We start from the raw sequence: 21,732 nt of genomic DNA on the forward strand, positions 1-21,732 counted from the left end.
GCTCGTCTGCCTGTTCCTGTCATCAGCAGAAACTGTTCTTCATCATCAAATTGTTCATTGGTGTGTTCATCAGTGTTGAATGTGAGTGATGTGACTCTCTCCTGGTACAAAGGAATCAGTGTATTGTCCAGCATCAGTGTGTGTGATCTCAGCATCAGTCTCTCTCTACCTCTGGAGGTGGAATATCAGGATAAAAACACCTACAGCTGTGTGCTGAACAATCCCATCAGCAACCAGACCACACATCTGGACATCAACACACTCTGTCACACATGTGCAGGTACCACAGCACTGATGATATATGTGTGTATTTACTAACCTGATCTCTGGCTTCTGTTGTAGATCAGACTGATGCGTTCACTTCTTTCTTTATCATTTCAGATTGGGACGATCAGTCTTCTTCAAACTCTCCAGTGTCTCTGATAGTGGTGATCTCTGCTGCTGCTGGATCTCTGTTGATTGTGGTTGCAGTCGTTGTTATCTTCTGCATCTGCAGGAAATGTAGAAAAACAGGTCAGTAGAGCAAGCAATGAATGAACGCATAAGGCAAAATATTTCTCTCTTTTAAGGTACAAAATTCAATATAGGATTAAAAAACATTGTTGTTTTAACATGATGTATCTGTGATTATTGTTAATGCAGTTCAGACCCGGGAGGAAGAAGGAAATAATTCAGCATCCTGTCAACAAAAAACACGAAAAATGGTAAGATCATTTATGACTGTGTTGCAAGAAGTTGTTGCAGTCTGATTCAAGCTTTTGTGAGTAATATGCCTCAAACAGGACAAAAAAAATGTTTTTATACTATTTATACTAATAGCATAGGCCTATTGTTTGTAAAAATTGGTGTTTTTAATTCTTAATTTTTAATAAATAATTTTAATAAAAATAAATTATTCCATTTTGCAGTCCTACAAATGAATTAGCACAAATCTAAATCTATTAGCACACCGAAAAGTATGGTAGCCTATTATTCCTCAATAACAATAAAATGTAATTGATAAATTGTTATTATATTCAGTGATCAGTTCATCCAAACATAAAAAAAAAATACTCGTTACTGACCGTACCTGTTACAAATCCGCATGTCAGTCAACTTTCTGTTAGTAGGCTACATCTTGGATGGCAGTCGGGTGAGTAAATTATCAGGAAATTTTCATTTTGGAGTGAACTAATCCTTTAGCGCATTAAGTTTAACTGTTGTGACTCCAGAAGTGAAAGGTCGGCCGCAGATTTGTCAGCTATAAAATATAAAGTATATTTTTTACTTAAACTAGCGCAATATGTTATTTATTAATAAATTATATGTTGGTATTATTGTGATTGTAAAAAAGCATGCTGATTATCATAGAATTGATCGAGTCTGATCTTCCAGACAGACCATTCCCAGATAGCACATGTACGTCTGCAAGATGTCTGTTAAAGATCACTTTATCTGGAAAGCATCTGCTGATTATTAACATCTGATAGACATCTTTAAGATGTCAGTTTAACATACATTCTAAATCCATCTTAAAGACTAAACGTCTATTTGACATCTGACAGGAAATGTCCTATAGACGTATTGCAGATGAGCAAACATTTAAAAAAATACGTCTTCCAGATGTAAACACACACATCAAATAGATGTGTGCTATCTGGGTTAGAACATTGATAGCACACATACATCACGGAGACATCTATTTGATGTGTGTGTTCACATCTGGAAGATGTATTTTTAAGAGTGTTTGCTCATCTGCAATACGTCTATAGGCCGTTTCCTGTCAGATGTCAAATAGACGTTTAGAAGATGTCAGTTTAACATACATTCTAAATCATTACGTCTTCTAAACGTCTATTTGACATCTGACAGGAAACGGCCTATAGACATATTGCAGATGAGCAAACACTCTTAAAAATACGTCTACCAGATGTAAAATGCACATCAAATAGTCGTTGCTATCTGGAATTTAACAGACATCTTGCAGAGATCAACTTTATGCAGTGGTACTCACGGAGTAGCAGGTAAAGTCGCGCATGCGCAATAGAACGCCGTTCCATTAGAGGCTGGGCTTGTAAAGTTACCGTGGATTTGTGAAAGAAACACTAGAAAATATAGACTATCCTCCAAATAAAAATATAGATTATACATTACAGACGACAGCGATCATTAAACAATACATAAAATAAATTACAATTTTCAAATCTTAAAACGACGACTGGTCAAATAAGTTATTTTACAGAAACAGTTCATTATAAGGTATTTAAATTTAAAGCCAATTTAAAAATATATATAATAATATGACTGCATTTTTCCTTGCAGAAATCAAAGAAGGAGCATGTGTATGAAAATTTCCCCCAAAAATGACTCGCACCAGTTCAAATTAATTCTCTGCCAATGTTTTAACTTTAGTTTCATGCTTTTTGCACTGTCATGTGTTGTTATTGTAATGCAATTGTGTTTTCTGTGTTAGTTTAATTTAGTAAATGATATTTATAGCTTAATGCACATGTAAATTCATTTTTGACCCAACAGTATTTTTGGATTATTTTTTTATTTTTTTGGCAATAATATTCTTTTTTTTACAATCTTTATTATTGTTTTACATTCTGTAGCCTATTTTGTACCGTGTATCTTTTATGTTCATTTTGTTCATTTATATTGGCCTATCTGTAAAGTGTACTGTCTGAAGTGTAACCAACTATGGAATGACAAAGCTGACATAATAATAAATAAACAAATATACGAATAAATTAAAACAAATACATACATAAATACACAAATAAACATATTAAGAAATGTACAAAAAAAAATGTGTATACTTTTTTTCCCCTTATTTGATTGTATTTTTCCCTGATTTTTATTTATTTATTTATTTATTTATTTTCACATTTATTTATGGTCATATGTATTTATGTATACATTTTGTTTTCATTTTGATGTTTGTGAAGTGGAGGAAGAAAGTCTAACCCAACTGTCTCTTGTCTGTACACTGCCATAATCCATGTGTATTCGACTGCTACCTACAAGTTGCACACCATACAACCAGCCAACCTTCGCTGACATTTAGATAGGCCTACTTTCTTCTGTCACCTCACACACATCAAAATTAATAAAAAAATGACCTATTTAAAAAGTGTAAAAAAGCCCATGTGTGTGATAATTTTATTATATAACATATGATATACTAGATACCACACGGGAAGAGTGTTAAAAAAATATTCTTTCTTTTTTGCTGTTTTGCTAAAAAAAAAAAAAAAAAAAAAGTTTAAAACTCCACAGAACCGCTCCGCCTCTAAGCAACATGTGGTGTTTTCTTACTGCATGAATCAGTATTTAAACAAATCGGCTTATTTAATTCACTGTTGCCATTGAATAACACCTGGGGCCTGTACCATGAAGGTAGCTGAACAAACTCGGGGTTACAGGATTAGTTTTGAGTTGACAAAACCAAACCGATGCAATCAGGCTTTATTGGTACCATGATGCAGCTCATCAACTTTCTCTGTCAACTCAGGCTTTGATCCTTAAGCTATGATTACTCCACGCACGCGTGCACATAAAAGAGTGACGTCGACGCTGAACAACCAATCGCGGGTAGAGATAGAGAGCGATATATTTTTCCGCAGAGGAGCAAGAGATAATCATTCAGAATTACGATGAATTTAAATATGTATTGCAAGCTCGAAACAATACGGTCTCTGCTGCCAAAGCAAGAGAAGACTGTTGGAGAAAGTTAAATTCAGAAAACCAGAATACACTGTGGCGGAGGAGTTGGCTCTGAGTAGGCAATAAGCGATGGCCGATTATGGATGGGATTACAGGTGCTGTACAATCTGACCCTGGTGCTGGCTCCTCTAAGCAAGTAACACTGGGTACGTGTGCAATACATTACTACTTTTTTAAGTTTTAAATATGGCTGACTGTATGTTCTGCAGTAGAGGGAAATGCAGTGTCCCTGTTGAAGCCAGCACACATACACACAGTCTCCCACACAGAGGTCAGTATGCAGCAGACAGAACACCAAACATAACCTGCTTTACAGCAGTTATGCTTTACATTGGCCTATTTTTATTTATTACTGTGGAGGAAATGAAGACACTCTGTCTGTGTGTTCTCAGACAGTTTCTGATGTGAATACACTGGGCTTTTTGTTATGGCAAACATTTGAATGTGTGGCTGAAAAAGGGACTGGCCCTTACACATCTCTTTTATTGTAGGATTTTTCACAACCTGCCCCAGAAACTGAGGCCTCTACCTCAATGGGCTTCAGAAGAAATGTGTAAGGATTAAAAACCCTTGACATAAATTACAGTCTGTCCTGTGTTTGTAGGAAATCAAGGAACTTTTTGTGATTTTGATGAGCCTCCAGAAAACTTGTAATGATCATGTTTGTGGTGGAATTATGTTTCAGGTGGAAACAGACTCAGTCAGGGCCCTGTACAAGAGGAGTCTTGAACTAGACTGTTCACTAAAGGCTCTGACTGTGAGCTGAGGAGGCTCCAAACACAATCAAACAGCTGGATAAAACTGATCTCAGCATGGATATAGTTATATAGTATATATAGTATAACTTATTTAACCAAGTAACACTTTAGTATGAATATTTATTAATGCAACTTTATCTTGCTCTCTTTCTCCCTCCCATCCCACAAAACCAATAAAACAGTTTGAGACATATCTGCAGTTTCAATGTGCTTTTATTAAGTGTAATATTGTATGGTGATTGCATCTACATCTGCATCAGCTGGGTGGTCAAGTGTGATCGGGTTAGTTTCATCTGGGAGAAGCTGGTTTTGTGGTGTTTCTCGCTCCTTTCTACTGGTGGCTATATTGTGCAGAATGGCACATGCAGTCACTATCTGTGATGCGCGCTCTGGTGACTCTGAATGGCCAAACACAGTTGAAATGTGCCTTTAGGAGGCCAAAGGTCATCTCTATCTTCACTTTGGTTTTACTTAGGGCCACATTGAAGCGGTGCTGTGGCCCTGTCTGAGGGTCATGATGGTTATTGTGTAGGTTTTTCTAGCTCAGTTCAAAATAACAGTGTTTTGTACTGTACCAAATTTAACTTGCTTTCCTCAAAGTGCTGACACAACACATAGCCTACTCATGGAAAATTTGTGAGACAAGCACTGGAGCCAGGCCATTTGGCATCCAAACTTGATCATAAGTTCATGACCACATGTCATCTGCAGATGAAATGTTTAGATCATTGTTATATCTGTTAATGTTACTATTAATTTAAAGATTCATCTCACAGAAAATAATCATCTCACATATTCACATCATCTCTACCTGAACATTTAAGGCTGTGATAGGACTTCCTATTAACATAATCTGCCTCATGTTCCCCTAGAGCAGTGGAGATTGGAGCAATAGACTGCATACATGTTGCAATGACTCTATGGAATCCTATAATAAGATTAACAGAAGAAGAATAAAAAAGATTCAAAAAAATTCTTAACATGTATTATATTGTATAGTACATTTGCTTTTTTTTTTTTTTTTTTTAAAGTGTTCATGTGATGTCACCCTATCAATATATCTTACCGGCAATTTTATAAAAGCCCTATTTTATGGACATGGTCGATAAATGTCCGGGGAACACTATTAATGAAACTTTTAATGTATTCCTGCAGAGAAAAAAACGCAACGAAATACCATTTGCGGTACAGTCAGTGCATAAATTTGACGTGTTAAATTCTTTATGTGCGGCTCAAGAAGTTAGCAAAGATAAGAAATTCCTTCCGCGGAAAATCTGTATCTTTAGCCTATGCAAGGGGATTTTGTCTGGCTAAAAACTATTTTTCTACGAAGTGCTCGTCAAACAATTTGCGCTGAGATGTCCACTGGATTTGGAAGAAAAGGTGAAGACATTGCAACAGACACTTGGAATAAGTTACGTCACCTATATGTTTCTTTGCTCTCAGCTGATTGGTCAAACTTCAGTCTGAGATCTTGAATCCAGAACATAACCTGCCCCGGAGCAGGTTAGCCGTGCAGCGTAAGATACCATGGCGACGAACACCGATTAAAGCCGAGCTACTTTCATAGTACCTAAAACCCAGGGTTGACGGAAACTAAACTGAAACATAGCTGGCTAGCCACCTAATCCGGCTTCATGGTATAGGCCCCAGGTCACCATTGAAATGACACTTTAGGCAGACTATCCGATCTGCCTAAATAATATAAATAAATACAAAATTATTTCGACTCTGCACCTGTGTCAGCTTTACTGAAGTGACCTGCTACTTAAAGGGGATCAAAAGCTAAATAAAATGTAACGACCAAATGGCAACTGAAATTCTTTTCATAATTATATTGTTTAATAGGTATATAACATATCTTGACCCAAAATGTATGCACCTCTCCATGGAAATAAAGGATTTTATTTAAATCAAAAGAGGTGCATTAATTTTTGGTCAAGATCTTGTGGTGACAATACAAGAGTCAAGCACTCTGTAAAGTCTTCTCCAGCACATCCCAAATACTTTCAATGAATTACATGTTTTCAATATTTTACAGTCTATGGTCTGACTCTGGACTCAGAGGTGCATTACAACTTTACACCTTGAACTCATTTCTATCTTCAGTTGGAATAAAGATGGCTCAGGGGAGGATAACAAACAAATAGGACACACAGAAATTAAATAAACCCAAAAGTAGATATTTATTTATTAATACATAAATGAATTAAGCAAACATCATCAAAACAGGAAAAGAAAGAGAAAAAATAACAAATGAATACACAAAAACTGGAGTTGGACAAGACTCAAGCGACATAACTTTTTTATCAGTTGATTCATCAGGTAACCCACAGAATCTGCCGCTTGACTCCACCCTGCAAACAGAGAGAGAACAGAAAAACAATGCAAACCTTATCTGGTGACAGGGAAATGCAAATGAGGGAGGCAGAAACTAGTTCGTGAAACAGCTCTGCAAGTTATACATATGAATGATTATTTGTAGATCTTCATAGGATTTAGTTGATCAAAACACAATACAAAAATATAAAGGCGTTAAGTGACATTAAAAATCTGCCATAAAACCTGCAATGTTTAGTTCATACATGCACACAAACCAGCACATGCTCACCTGTGAAAGGTTTTCCACATTTATTTGGGATTTAATTATTATTATTTTTTTGTTATCTGGTAAAACTCATTGGATCATTTGAAATCTTGACCTTTTCAAGATGCCAGATGCAACATTCCAATGTCTGGAGCGGTTGAATGAGGCATCATGCAAATATGTTTCTGCCATAAATGAGTCAACCAAAATGACAGTCCGTCCAGAAAATGACTTTAGCAGAGTTCAAGGTTAGGGAAAGGTGGGAACTGGTGAATGATCAACATAACTTTAATGATGAAATAAACAATCAAAATGAAAGTAAAGCGGCAGTCATCCATGAGGGACGACTCACGCCACCGGCCTTGCTCTGTTCACCCTGACCCTACCCAAGGTTCAGTCCTCCACCAAGGTTCAGTCCTCCACCATAAAAATACAGTAAAAATTGAACTTGCCTGAACAGCCTCACTCCGTTCCTCTACTATAAAAATTGCAGTTGCCTTAACAAATACCCTAACACATCTACTTATGTAGATGTTAATCACATTTTGAGTAAAAACAAAACCTAAAAAAAACAAAACAATGCAACCAAGGCCAAATTATGCCAGAACAGAAACGTTTATTTCATTGCTTCACTGATCCAGGGGCGTAACCATCATTTCAGAAGTGAGGGGACAGAAATGTCAGGTGTAATAGTTTTATCTGACCTTTGTCTAATTGACAGATACACATTTTTATACAAATCAAGGTATTTAAAAACTTTTAATAAATAAATGTAAAATATGTTTTCATAGACATCAAGGGGAGATAAACAAGTATAGAATTAATACTGCAACTAATATAATAATAACAATAATAATAAATGTATAAATTCATTTTTAACTTAAACCATAAAATAGCAGTGCACTTTTGTATGTGATGATATCTGAATGAAACCACACATGAGGAAACTCAAATTCCACAGATGTCTGAGACAGATTCAGTGGCGATTTAATCTCACCCGATCGCTGCGCTGCATCCTGTCATCTGTTTCAACAATGACAACATACTCAATTAAACACATTATTATTCGGTGAATTAGAAGGACATTTTTTGTTTTCTTTAAAGCTGCAGTCCGTAGCTCCTTCTCTATGTGTACAGATGTGACGTAATGACGCAAAGACACGCTCAAATTACCCGTGGAAATCCACCAGTACCACTTAAAAACATTATTACAAGCTTAACGTTTTGAATCGAGCTAAGGCAAGAAGATCGTTTTGAACACTGGCTGGTTATACTTGCTCCAAAAAAAATTTGGATAATGTTTAAACCAAAAAAGTTACGGACTGCAGCTTTAAAAAATATTTTCTCACTATTAATCTATTTCCATTGTGTTCAATTGTCTGTTTGTAATATTCACCGTTCTGACATAGAAGGTCCATGCAACAGGAACAAACAGCCACCAGCAGAACAGCAGTAGCAAAAGCAGCGGGTAATAGACTTTGAACTGCAATTTAAAGACAGACAGTCATTATTAATGGAATGCAGCTGATTTTAAAGATATACTTTCAACTTTGGTCATCCGTTGAATGAAACTGTTTACATAATAGCGCCATCTGGTGGGTTTTTGAATAACAGCAGCTCAAACAGCATCAAAGTTCTGTGAGCTGGTGCTCAGCTGTCAGCTACCTGGTGGAGGTTGTCTATTCACCTTATTTTTAACGGAAATACGGACGCAGCCAGTTGACGGTATTTTGTGCGAGACTTCCGGTAAGGCACTTCCGGTCACTGGCGAGCGTTGTTCGTAACAACAAACTCATCGTTATGGCTTCGAGGAAGACCGGGATTGTTTGTGCAGTTAGAGGTTGTCATAATAACTGGCACAAAAAAAAGATTTACTAGGAGCAGGAGTGTTTTAATCATCGAATTATTGACATTTTAATAATCAGGCGCCCTATACGACCGGCGACACACTGGCTGCGTGGCGTTTCTGTTGCGTGGTGTTTTCTATGTCTTTGCACACCAGAAACGTCTCTGACGAGGCGTTGCTGCTGCTAGGTGACATGATAAGCCTCTTTGGTGATATATTCGACATATGGGGAGAGAGTTGTGGAAGGCACTTAATGTTAAACATAAATATATAGCAGCAAAGACAACGTCGGCAGTATTGACGGCAAATAGGCTACAGAATATTTCGTTCTGTATTGACAGTTGCAATATTTGAAAATTGATAATATATATATATTTTTTTACATTTAGGCTATGTCTGCATTTATGTCAAAACCTAAATTCAAACATCAAAATGTCATTTATTAATATGTATTCATATCAAAATGACATACAAACATATTTTCCTATTCTATTTTGTCTGGAAGCGCTTCCAAAACGCTTGCGTGTCGCGTGAAAAATAGGCGTCGATTCTATTTCTAGCATGCACGCGTTTTCCCTGAGACGCGCACGTCACGCAGGCAGTGTGCAAGCTCTAAATAACCTGTTAACATGGGAGCCGAAATAACGGACACGCCACGCAGCCCATTTGAAGAAACGACCGTATGTTTGTTCTTTTCATTTCGTGAACACAAGACCTACAGAAGACCACCCGATACCAGAAAAGTGGCTGGGCTACGAAGTCTGAATAAAAACTCCAAGGAGAAACAAAATCATTATAGTAACCCCCTGTATAAAATCTAGTCATCATGGCATGATCATCATGGCATTTATTTTGTATGATTTATAATTATTTATAGCCATCTACTTATTGCTATCATGTGCTTTGGTTGCATTCTGATGACATTATTAATACATTTGACATGACAAAATAGCCTACCTCCATATAGATATATTAACTTAGTCCAGCGTTGTTTAGACCGTGTTTAGGGCGGTGCTGAAGGCGCCGGCGAAGTTTTGGCAATCTGCCAGCTAGATGCATGTTTTCAACCAGGTCCAGTACCCGACCTGGGTAAGGCGGGGCTTTAGTTCTTTGTTGTATTCATCTGCTAAGGCATGTGTAACATTTTTCTGTCAACTCTGCATAATCCTTCGCAATCGATATCGTTAGTTAGCCCAGAGAAGCGAGGAAACGGAAGTGCCGCACAAAAACCGGAAACTGGACCCATATTTACTTCCGCGTTCGAAAATAAGGTGAATAGGGGGTTCGTGGGAGCATCCACCCAGCGCTTCCTGAAGAGCACGGGAGTCACCAGCCCCAAACTCAGAAAGACTCTGAAAGAGCAGGGAAGCTTTTGGCTTTGCTTAAGAAGGAAGGACCAGGCGTGGGGAAAGCAAGGGTCAGCTGCTCCACCACCGTGAGATGTTCCGGGATTAATGGAGCGAAACCTCAATGAAGGGTGGCTCCCGGTTGATGACCCTGCAGCTATACTCGCAATGGCACTGTCAGAGGGGCGGCAAGCAGAAATGCTCAGCAGGCAGTCGGTCAGTCACTTGCCTGTGCTACCACCTTATTCGTTTTATAATTAGTTATTTAATATTCTTGTAATATGGCTTGAGGGGGAGTAAATCATAGGATCATTTTAATTTTAGGTGCTTTATCACTTTAATAACATTGGTAAACATCTCATGATTGTGAGAGTAACAGTGAAAATTGTCACTTTGACATGTAGGCCTATGCAAAGGTGGTATGATATTCACGTCACAAAAAGTTTTACAAAAAAAAAAAAAAAATTGTATTAGGTCGATTTAACAACTGTTTTCTAAACCTGCAAGTGCCCTGAATGACTAAATAACACTCACCAGTAAGGCCGTATGTCCACCAAAGCGTTTTTACTCGCGGCTGGCGTGTTTTTTCAATTGTTTTCAATGGGAGCGCCGCGTTTTTAAAACGCCATGAGCGTAACGAGGCGCTGAGCGTCTTTTTCACGCTGAAGCACTGAGCGTTCAGCTTTTTTTACTGGTCGCTGAGAGTTGAAGAATGTTCAACTTTTGGTAAAACACAGCGCTCATCACTGTCACTTTTTACCCAACTGTCCAATCACAGTGGAGGAGGGGCGGGACTAATACCACACCGACCAAACGCGTCCGCCACATGATTCTGCTTGTACAACGTCAACAGATGACAACAAGCATAATAACGGAACAAAATCAAGAGCCAGAGAAAATACATTACATTGTATTGACATTTTAATATAGAATCAACACAGTAACAATTATGTGTAAAATGAGATACTAGTAAGACTTTCGCAGATATTCCGTATCATATCAAGCAAAGTGTCTCGACTCAGTCTCAACCGTCTCAACTGAAAAAACGCTGCGCTGCCAAAACGCTCTCAAGCGCCCACAGCTGAGCGTTTTTAGCAGAGCGCCTAGCTTTTTCAGCTGGCTAATAACGCTTTGGTGGACACACGGCCTAACAGTCACAGTGACGCTCCTCATGATGCTGAAACTGGATGCTGGAAGGAGACATTTTTGACCGTACTCATTTTACACATGCACATGTATAACATATAATTTAATGAATAACTTAAATGTACAGTATAGCATTTTTCGCCACTAGGGGTCGCTAACTTATTTACAATAACAAAGGCGTAGATTGATGACGCAACATTTGCTAAGAATTATGGATCTTGTCGTCAACGTCAAGCCGACCGATCTAATAATGTTTATGGATGACTGGATACATATGAAGCAGTTCGGGATTGCTAAGAGACAGCTATCAGCTCCACACGCGACGCGACTCCCGCGGATATAAAAGGAATGTGGACATTTCATTCTACCGAACTACACGCAGAATTACTACTCACAGGTCAGTTTATTAGACAAATTAAACTTGTGAGGTAACGCAGCGCTGTTTCACTTGGTCTAACATTACACTATCACACTAAACTGCATTTGAATGTGTTGAAATGTATGTGTTAGTCTGTCTGTATGAGACTAGCAGTAAAAGCGCTGTTAGCAGCAACTCAAAAACAACTGAGACTCTTCCAAATCTCCAATGTAGCTGAACATTAAACACACATAATTATTTTCCTTTACTATTTAAACACATGAAATACAAGTTCATTCAAACATTTACTCTCCAGCTGGAGCATCTATTCACTGATGTCGTGAACACTGACCACAATACTTGCACAAACAGGCTTGATCTTCTGTGGAATTCCTTTGTGTGAAATCAGGAAGTCACATGTTGACGCTTTGGGGTGAGAATGTGTTGATAAATGGGTCACAGGTCTGTTCTGAGAGAGTTGCAGACAGCAGGGCAAAATTAATAAAATACATCTAGCCAATTGTGCAAAATATAGGACAATAAATAGACTCATCATCAACCTCTAAAAGGTAAGGACGCTTTCCATCTTTTGTTATTGATGTCAAAAGGCTGTATTCATTCTCACAAACAGCCGTAGTCTAGGCTAAATCAAGCACATTCAAATATTACGTTCTCAATTTGTAATAAAAATGAATTTGTTTTAATTATAGCAATGTTAGATCCCATGTTCATATTTCACTGTATTTAGTGAATTATTTCCATTGATTTCAGTCAGTCAGCTATAGCAATTATCCGTCTATGGGAAAATGCACTGATGTATGCTCATTAAAAGAGGAGTGGATCTGCCGCATTACAAAAAGATGACATTCAGTTCTGGTTCATGTGTCTTCAATCAAATGTCTTTAGAACACCTTTGTTTTTCATTTCATTCATTCATGAAATACTTCACTTGGTTAGAGCGAGGTTATATAATGCTGGCCCTGTGGTTGTTTTAAATAGCACTTTTTAATAGTTTTGTCATTAATTGTTAATGTTTCTATTCAGCTTGCATTATGTATAACATGTGTAATAATATAAACATGTGCAGTTCATGCTAATGCAGTTCATGTCAATATTTGAGTTAATGGAATTCCTTTACCTATGAAAGATAACCGATTTTGCTGTGTGACGTCATATGATGTGTCCCTAGGCAAAACCACTGAGAACTGCTGATATAGATGAAGATTTGTTTTAAGATATATCTTTTTTTTTTTTACAGAATGATAAAGAAGAGGATCACGCATGCTGTCGCCATGAGAAGACAATTTCTTTCCTTACCAGATCCAACTGTGTGATGCTTTCACTAGGAACCTCTTTTGACAACCATATCTGAGTCACCATGTAGCACACATTAAAAACTATTGATGACATTAAGTTGTATATAATTATATCTGTATATTATACAGATTTAATTATATACAACTTCAGATTTGTATTCTCAGCCAGGTATTTAGCAATTTTAGACTGGTTTAACTTTGAGTATGATGGAAATCCCAGCACACAGCAGGATCATTTTGAGGGGTTTGAAGAGAGATATTCAGAGATAAAGAATTGCTCTCCTAACTACCAATCATCAAAATTGTATAAATCAATTAAGCATTTCGAAGTTCGACTCATAAAGCTTTAAAAATCTGACTGTGTATTTACATCTCCCTTTTTTCTTTCTCTTTCTCTCTCTTTACACCTTTAGCCTACAGAAATGTGGTTTGACCTGATGGGTGGACAAATATCACGTGGCATTACTGTAAGTTAGTATTGTTTCAAACAGGAAGCTTTAGATCTCCACGTATTGATTTCCCTAAACACCACACTTTCCTTGGAGTCACGTGAATGCTTCACTTTGCATGTAGGAATGTTGGACGGGGTTATTTATTTATATTTATAGGGCATCAGTGCTGTTTGACCACATTCCAAGGCAAAAAAAAAAAAAAAACATAATTACAGATTGATATTTGATATTCTAATATTTTAATATACTGATATTTACTCCTTTCTTTTTTTGAGTACAGTTTTATGATAATGATTTAGACTAATTGATAAATATCACCATCTGATGGGTTTTTTAAAGAAATGCATCATAGCACTGTGAACAATGTTCATGAACAAAAGACTACAAGCAGACTGTCAAAGTCACGTGATTTCAGATTTCAGTAAACGAGGCATCGTTCCGTCAGAACTTTGAATGGTTCGCCGCTAGGGGGCGATGATCTCTGCGAACCCATGTCTCTATATAATTTTTATATATTTGCTGGCATTTGAAAACACATTTTTATCACACAAATTAAAGTAGCCTAACACTAAGGAACTGTTCCTCTGCGGTCGCCCTACAGGTTGGAAGTGGAATTGTCTCATTAGAACTACAGAAACGCGACCTGATCTGGCAATCTTACATAGCGTGAATTATAGCAGATAAAGGACCGCATAAGGCATAAGAGCCTTTCACCCTGTTACGACTTGATGAAACACTGAAACGATATTGGAAACATTATCTGAAGGTTAAAAATCTTACTTAGTGTTGCTTTAAGAGTTGCAGTTCATGGTCTCTTGTTATGATTTACCAAGCTCTCCATAAAACAAGCAACAACAAAACAAGCCCTTCAATTTAACTTATATTACAGACATGTTAAATGGTATTACATGAATAATAAATATTCTTTAATAGACCTTCAATAAAACGTTTACTATGGGGTTGTAAGCATAGACTGTAAAAAAGGTTGTAAGGTGTTTTTTATGCATGTTTGGACTGAGTTTGTATTGTATTTACACTGTTATGACCAGCAGGGGTCGCCAGCGTCTGCAGTGATTCATTTTTAGAATCAGTTTGTTCAATTGATTTAGTTTCAAAAAGCTCCTTAGTTTCTCCCAACACTAGCCTTTACTGAAGTAAATAAGACACCTACTTGAAAAGTGCGCTGCCTTCTGCTTGCTGTTTATAATAATAAAAACTAACTCAATTAAAGACACACTTCTTTGGTGTATAAGGTTAAAACAATTTACAGAGAGATACTGTGTTGGTAGTAAATCACACCAGCAGAACACACCAGGAAAGTACAATACAATGTTTTTTTCTACAGACCATAAATATTGTAGGTAGAGAAATATGTCTGGATTCATAATGTAACATGAAAACAAAAATCAGAAGAACATCATTGATTCACACTTTCACTCATCAGACAAACAGTGTACAACAATACACATCTGATTTTATACCCCCCTCCACACACACATTTTCTACCATATGATTCAATGATAGCATTTCATGTTTTATTCAAAATATTGCTTTTGCTTTCAAAAATAGTTTTATATATCATGCCGGTAATGCGGTATTTACTTAGTCACGAATAACTATTATTGAGGAAAAAGAAACTGGCCGTGCAATAATATTTCCCCTTATATTTCACCTACAGCTTGTATTGCAACTTGAGTCTTTTCTGAGTGGTGTGTGATGTAGTTTTACTGTAAGAATCACTAATAACAGCTGGTGAAAGTTTAGTGCATCAGTGATGAAATAATTTATAACTCAATGATTCAATGTTATAATGCATTTTTATTTATGACACACACAAAATATTTTAGAGACACAGATTCCACCCGCTATAAGTGAATCATGTTTTAATATTTATCACATACAGTAAAAATAGGCTACAAAGAATCACTAAACTCTCAAATTCAATTATTACTAGTAAGAATTACAATTACAGAGCTCTCTAATTCAATTCTTACTAGTAACAATTCCAATTAGAGAGCTCTACAAATGAATTTTTACTATTTATATGTCTCCATTGACTTCCATTCATTTTTAATTACGGAGCTGTATAATTCAATTGTTACTAGTAAGAATTACAATTAGAGAGCTCTACAATTCAGTTGTTACTAGTAAGAATGCAATTGCAGAGCTCTTTAATTCAATTACAGAGCTCTGCAATTAACTTTAATTCGTATTTTTACTAGTAACAATTCAACTGTAGACCTCTCTAATTGTAATTCAGTAACAATTCAATTGTAGAGCTCCGTAATTAAAAATGAATGGAAGTCAATGGAGAAATATGACTAGTAAAAATTCATTTGTAGAGCTCTCTAATTGGAATTGTTACTAGTAATAATTGGATTAGAGATCTCTCTATTTAAATTGTTACTAGTAAGAATTGATGTGCCAGGTTAGCCTTTTGGTGCCCCACATCAAGTTTATCTAGATAAGGGGTTTGCAAACCTTTCCTGCACTGCACATATTGGAGGCACAAAATGTACATTTTGCCCAACTTTTACCACTTTTGAAATTAGTGTTGTAGATCATTAAACCGTTATGCTGCCTCATAAGTCTGTCTGAAATCAGCTTTGTGAGGCACCTTAGTGTGTAAACAGTGCCTGCTAAGTCGTTGCCTGATAGGGCAGCGAGGCAATGAGTCAGCTGCCTAAGTTTTCAGATGCAGACTAATACAGACTAATACAGACTAATTCCCTCATCTAATACACCTGATACATCACATTAGCTCATTAATAGCATTCAACTTACATTCTGCAGCCGAAAACACAAGGAAACATTATCAATAAATTATTAAAATATTTAGACAGTCTCCTGTTATTCACAACTTATAATAATAATGTTTGTTGGTGTGCTGTGGCAAGCTTTATGCATGCGTTTGAGCACTGATTATGCTATGAATTTGCATTGATTTGCATTATAATTTTTGTCTTTTTTAAAGTTTGTATTTCCACATAAAAACAAGCATATCTTAATATGCTTGTTTTTATGTGGAAATACAAACTTTAAAAAAGACACAAATGATAATGCAAATCAATAATGGTATCGGATAATATTCTGTCATACACAGCATTTTTGCTGCAAATGTTTAAACGAACAAACATTTTTCAAATTTTCTAATTATTTAAATTTTTCTAATTATAATTATTATAATTATTATTAATAATATTTTGAGTAACATTTTATAATACTGTTCTGTCATTAATGAATAACTACACAGGAACAAATGAGTAACACACTATTAACATAGTAACTACTATTAACTAACAAGGAACTCTAATTAATGAAATAATAAGTAAAAGCACTCAGTTGAATGTGGTAGTTCACTATTAACTAATCAATAACTGCTATTTTTTCCATACCTCCCAGAGAACTACTAAGAACTACTATACAGGTTTGTAATGTATAATTAATTCTAAAGATCATGGTAACCTAGTAATGACTCAAGTGTCACCAAATCCATCAGAAGGAATTACTAAATATTTGGAACAGTATTCTAAAGTATATTGGGTAACTTTTGTGCATTTGTTATTTGAACTAAATAAAGAATGGAAAGAAAAAAAGAGCACAGGAATCCGAGGGGTGCGGAGATGGTTTTAAAGCTTCTCATATCTCATAATTCAGTGGATACTCTCAGCCTGTCGGGATTGTATTCACTATAACAACCGCCTCGCTCTATGTTATCCCTACATAGTGATAAGACACAGACAAACATAAAGGACACTAGAACACAATAAACAGAAAAAGAAAGAAAGAAAAAAACAAAAGACTAAACAACCAATGAATACTCATGAAAGCTTGTGGTGTTGGAAAGGCCTCAATCGACAACAACACTGGGAAAGAAGGAACTTTTTTCATCACCCACATCAACCACAGCTTGACTCTACCCTGCAAACACACAAAGAGAGAACACACAAAAACAAGACAAATGCCCCTAGGCAACAGGAAAACACAAATGAGGAAACAGAAGCTAATCAGGATTGTAACAATACATACTGGTTGACATTGACCACTTTACCAGGTGTGCTCAAGCATATGCAACCAAGAACAAATCTGGAAAACGGCAGCAGAAACAATATTCAATGATTTTATTCCACACTTTGGATATTTTTGCACTGAACTCAGAAGAAACAGACGAGTATCTGATAAGAAATGCTGAACACATTTCTCCCTCTCACGTGAATAATGGAGAGATCAGATAAGTCAGATATGATTCATTCTAACATCTGCCGGTACTGTATCTTCAATCTGCACGCTCAAGCAAGGCCTGCTTTTATTCCATCTCACAAGGCATTCAGACGCTCAGTTAAAGGGTGTTTCTGCAACTACGGGCACTTTTAAGTCCCAGGAGTGAAATTTTAGATTTATGTTAAAATTTGTCGTTTGATGTTTCATAAATATCAATACACACCTTGACATAAAAAATAATGAATAAATAATATGATTTAATGTAAAATTATGAAGCATTTATAGGTCCAAACATCATTTTTGCTCATGTCCCACACCCGTGGTTTCAATGTTGAGATACTTAAAATTAGCTCATTCTTTTACAATATTACATTGTTTCAATTGGAATAGTTTAATATACAGATTAATTTACAGCATCTTAAAATTCTTTGTATTATTTACTGATCATTTGTATGATTTTTTTAACTAAATGTGCCTGTCCCAGACTTTTGAGTCCTTACCGCAACAATGGAAAAACAATGGAAAAACAATGTATTACTTTGTCTTAAAAATAAAATAAAATATGCAAATTAGGCAATATCTCATTAAATATGCATAACATTACATATAAACTTTTGAAGCTACAGATTTTCTGAGGTGATTACAATGTTCACAATGACCATAATTAGAAGGCCATAGGAGAGATATAAATCTGATTTGATATAAAGCAAATGGCTAAAAAACTGTCAACCTATTACATACAACTAGCAACATACAGGAATTGCCAGTTATGTATTAACCTAAACTTTAAAAGCTTACATTTCCTACCTGTTCTAAATATTGCTGTCATCACCTCCAACTTTTTTTTTTTCAACAGAAGTTTACTTGGCAGCCATAGTGACTTGAGGTCACTTTTGTTTTGTCACAGGTGTTTTTTTTGTTGTTGTTGTTGTTGTTGTTTTTTGCAAAATGGGAAAATGCCATCACAAGTACATCCCCAGCCAACACACCCATGTGGGGCCCAAACGGGCTGCAAATGGGCTGATATCCGGGGCCCACATGGGCTACCCAACTGGGAACCCAGCTAATTTTGGCCGCGGTTTCCGTGGTGGCCCCACATGTTAGCCCAGATGGGTTGATGGTGGGCTCTTGATGGGCTCCATATCGGGCCCATGTGGGTAACCTAGGTAGCACCCATTTAGAGCCTACAGGAGTCTGCCCAGATGGGTTGATGATGGGCTCTTGATGGGCTCCATATCGGGCCCATATGGGTAACCTAGGTAGCACCCATTTAGGGCCTACAGGAGTCTGCCCAGATGGGTTGATGATGGGACCCAGATAGGTCTTATCTAGGGCTCTTATGGGCCACAACGGGTATATATATATGGGCTACCATATTTGTCTGTTTGGGTTACCTTATTTTACAGTAAACCCCTAAATACAATCATTACATGTAATCCACTAAACTATACTAAAATGTTAAAGGTATTCAATGAACAGAAACCAGTAGTTCACTTTTAAAGTTACTTTATTAAGCAAGTACAAGTATCACAAAACAAGAAAAGAAAAAAGTAATATATATATATATATATATGCACACGTTATATATGCATATCTGAAAAATTAACCATTTCACAAACAAAACAATAACCGTGCAGCTTCTCACTCCTCTGTTGTCGCTCTCCCAACGGCCCTTTGAAAAGAGAAAATAAATCAGTCAACCATTATGCCACTTTTTTAATTCCTTTTCACAGTTCAATCAGATGTGTCAGGTTAGCCTTTTGGTGCCCACATCAAGTGTATCTAGATAAGGGGTTTGCAAACCTGTCCTGGAACACCCCCTGCACTGTGTATATTGGAAGCACAAAATGTACATTTTGACCAACTTTTACCACTTTGAAGTAATTTCTAAAAAATAATTAGTGTTGTAGATCATATTAAACCATTATGCTGCCTCATAAGTCTGTCTGAAATCAGAATGGTTACTGCTCAAATAAATAAAAACTAAACTAAATCGGTTTTGTGAGGCACCTTAGTGTGTAAACGCTGCCTCCTAAGTCGTTGCCTGATAGGGCAGCGAGGCAATGAGTCAGCTGCCTAAGTTTTCAGATGCAGACTTTGTACGTTTCCCTCATCTAATATACCGGATTCATCACATTAGCTCATTTATAGAAACTGCAAGATCTGAAGTGGGTGTGCAGTACTGAGGGTTCCCAGGACAAGTTAGAAAACCAAACATTTGCCCATCATTCATCCAACTCAAATATTGCTTATCACTTGACATGTAAGTAGTAGCAACTTTACAAAGTCTACTCGCTCTAATGTTATGTTACAGAACATATTTCTCCTGTTTTACAACATTTGCACTGGCTCTTAGTTCAATTTTAAAAACTAAACAAGTTGGCTCCTTTATATCTTCTTCACATACACTTCCTCCACTACATCCTAAGATCGGCTTCTGCACTTACACTTGTTCTTCCACGCACTCGGACAACTTCCATGGGGTCACAAGCTTTTAGTTGTGCTGCTCCTGATGCCATCACTTCCTCTTCACTTCTTGCCTGCTGTCTGTACTATCCTGTATACATAAAAGCAAGAAAAACTCAATACAAAATAATCATGTACAAGATTTTCACTTTACAGTTCAATTAGTCGGGTAGAAAACAAAGTATACAACACTATCCATTCTAAAACACATTTTATGTATTCACACAAGCAATTCTTCAGAGCCCCAACATGGAATTGTAAAAAAAATAATATAACTCCCATGTGTCAGTTACAATTACTATAATGATAAGGTCATGATTTCATCTTTAAAACAGATGAAGAAATCAACAAATTGTGGTGTTGAGCTGAGAGGGTTGTGGTCTGTTGCTCTTTGAATTAGATCTTTCAATGCAGGTTTATATTGTTTCAACAATTTGCCTGACCCCTGGGGGCTCCGTATATTTCTGATAATATTTGTGGAGAAACATTACACTGTTTTAATTCAGAATCCTAACCATACATTGTAGGCTACTAATTAAAAGTAATTTATTAAATCAAGTAAAATAAAAAATAACACAAAAGGCCAATGAATCTGTACCAGAAGTGATAGTGCAATGTAGCAGCTAAAGAATAATCCTCCACCAAATTGCCAGTAATCAGCTGGTCCTTGGCGAATCTGAAGAGGGGAAAAGAAGTAATTATTCAATGAAAAGTCCTTAAAAAGCAGTATTTTCTTATATCATTCCTTCAAACAATCAAAAAAAAAAAAAAAAAAAAAACGTTTGCCATTATAACATTCACACTACATGAACTGAGTAATGTCAAGGGCTGGGTAAAAAATATTGATTTCTCGATTTTATTTGATTCTCATTTTTACGAAACAATATCAATTCTTAAATCCCAAGAATCGACTAGTCAACCTGTTTTCAGTTGATGAATGAATGGAACATTGTAGCGTGCATCCCATCCAATAAATCCTGCCCTAGTAATGTCATCTTTGAGACTGTTAGTTGTTACATGATGATTAAAAATGTAAACATAAACTTTAAGCATGGCAATCCCATCAGAAATGTGTATCATAGCAAGGGAAGCACACACATAAAAAACAAACAAAAAAACAATTGGTACCAAAATCAAACCATCAAATAATTTTACCTGCACCCATTTATCCTATTATGACACGTCTGAGGGTCTTTCCCTTTACGATGTCCAGTGATTAAAGAAAGGACTGATGAAGGTGACATGAATCCACTTTCTGTGCGCCACTTCAGCAGAAAAAAGACAAAAGGACAAAAAAGTTACTCAGACTTGCTATTAGTAACATTAAATGTCTTACTTTAAAGGTGAAAATCATACTTAATACTATATATTAAACCCAGTGTAGGTTTTTGAACAGTGGGTAAAATTAACTTACTGTAACAGTTAACGTTAGTTGGGGAATGGGTCTTTCTGTTGGGTGTTCTCCCCAGATAAAAATTATTACAATGCTTGATCAAAAAAAAAAAAAAATGTAAACAAATATTTTTAC

The 21,732-nt window shown here is 36.4% G+C and overlaps 1 protein-coding gene and 3 long non-coding RNA genes across 4 annotated transcripts in view; 2 read left to right on the forward strand and 2 right to left on the reverse strand.

Annotated features, from left to right (window-relative positions):
- The window catches only part of LOC309476128 (uncharacterized protein), a 138,450-nt gene that overhangs the window by 13,319 nt on the left and 103,399 nt on the right, over positions 1 to 21,732 (reverse strand). The window lies entirely within an intron of this gene.
- LOC309475028 lies at positions 350 to 3,072 on the forward strand. The gene is made up of 3 exons (XR_014197475.1): positions 350 to 513; positions 643 to 704; positions 2,302 to 3,072. It is a non-coding gene; the product is annotated as an uncharacterized lncRNA (long non-coding RNA).
- LOC309475562 lies at positions 3,752 to 4,457 on the forward strand. Its single transcript, XR_014197726.1, has 3 exons — positions 3,752 to 3,979; positions 4,200 to 4,261; positions 4,394 to 4,457. It is a non-coding gene; the product is annotated as an uncharacterized lncRNA (long non-coding RNA).
- Positions 19,326 to 20,881, reverse strand: LOC309474855. Its single transcript, XR_014197445.1, has 3 exons — positions 20,803 to 20,881; positions 20,186 to 20,295; positions 19,326 to 19,410 (listed from the first exon to the last, which is right to left on the reverse strand). It is a non-coding gene; the product is annotated as an uncharacterized lncRNA (long non-coding RNA).

This window comes from Leuciscus leuciscus (assembly GCF_965113295.1).
Source record: "Leuciscus leuciscus genome assembly, chromosome: 15".
Lineage (NCBI taxonomy): Eukaryota > Metazoa > Chordata > Actinopteri > Cypriniformes > Leuciscidae > Leuciscus > Leuciscus leuciscus.